We start from the raw sequence: 1,650 nt of genomic DNA, 5'->3' as shown, positions 1-1,650 counted from the left end.
AGTACCTTGCCTGGTACACTGAGTAGTGTAATGCCTCAGTGATTGCTGCAGTCCCAGCGATCCCCTTTCCCCTTCTAGAAAGGGATGACCACACCCCTCAGCAGGTCAGGGGGAAAGGTACCAGTCTGCCAGATGGCAGACAGGACTGCATGCAAGCCCCTTGCCATAGGTTCTCCACCAACCTTTAACAATTCAGCTGGGATGCCACAAACACCTGCTGCTTTACCACTCTTCAGCTTGGAGATAGCCCCCCTGACTCCAGTCAGGGAGGGTGGATCCTCGCTGATGGGTGGATCTGGCAGAGGAATCTCAACATTACCCACATCCAAGTTAACTGTTGGTGGATCAACCTGATACAACTGCTCAAAATACTCTCACGCACCCCATCAGGATCTGAGATTATCTGGCCACTTGCTGAGCGGACTACAGTCGTCTGTGAGGACCTCCTCTGCAAGATTACTAATAAACTGTTCCTTATCCCTTCTCAACAGTGACCTAGTGAGAACGGTGTAATAGAGCCGCACGACAAGCATCTGTGGCTTCCAGTGTCTCCTGTGAAATGGAATTCTGTCTTGCGCTTGGGTGTTCACCAATGGATTCCTGAGCTGCATCAAACGTTTCACGCTTGAAGGTATCCCACATAAAAACAGGGTCTGTCAGGCCCTCGAGTGCTGTGAGACGATCAGAGATAGCCTCGGCAAACCTCCGGGCACACTCGTCCTCCCTCAATCTGTCCAAATGAAACACCCTAGGGTGTTCATTTGGACGACGGGGGTTTCTAAAGTGGACCTGGAGAGTAGCCACAACTAATCTATGATCAGTTCCACAGAACTCGGTGCTTCGATACACCCTGCATTTCTGGAGGATCCTCCACCGAGTGCTAACGAGGATGTGGTCGATCTCCTTGGCCACACTACCTTTATCGCTGTACCAACGATGCGGGTCAGAACGCTGATACCAGGAGCCAGAAATCCTCAATTTTTGGGACCTAGCAAAGTCACGGAAAGTTGGCTATTCTCGCTGCCAACATCAGCTCCTGAGCCATGAGGACCGACAGACATCTCGTAGCCAGCTTGATCGCAGCCGGATACCGCATTGAAGTCGCCCAGAACAATACGAATATCTCGCCGAGGACAACTGTCTGCCACAGATGCAAGTTTGGCATCACCTCAAGTTTATATACATCCATAGGAGCGTATACAACAACAAGAGACATGAAGCCAAATGAAAGCTTCAGTCTCAATACCATGATACGCTCATCGACTGGAGTGACCTCAACTACCGAGGGTTGAAGTCTGCTGGAGATGGCTATGGCTACTCCCTGGAGATGGTGGCCATCGCTGCAGCCCGACCAGTAGTAAGTGTAGCCACCCACACTAATCGTGCTGCTGCCAGGTCTTCTCACCTCCGAGAGAGCAGCCACCTCAACTCTCAGCTGCTTCAATTCCCTCGACAGTAGTGGTAACCGATTGTCGTAGGGAACGGATGTTCCAAGCCCCCACCCTGACAGCCTGCCTGAGGTCTAATCTCGGGCAGTCACTCTGCCACCCCTACCGACGCCGCCCCATATAGAGGAGGTAGGCTGGATGCAGGTCCCATAATCTGCCTGCAGGATTCCCTGGGGCTTTCCCCCACAAGCATCACGCCAGG

Source organism: Penaeus chinensis, chromosome 43 (genome assembly GCF_019202785.1).
Source record: "Penaeus chinensis breed Huanghai No. 1 chromosome 43, ASM1920278v2, whole genome shotgun sequence".
NCBI classification, from domain to species: domain Eukaryota; kingdom Metazoa; phylum Arthropoda; class Malacostraca; order Decapoda; family Penaeidae; genus Penaeus; species Penaeus chinensis.
The sequence above is the reverse complement of the archived record's forward strand: the minus strand, read 5'-3'. Positions refer to the sequence as shown.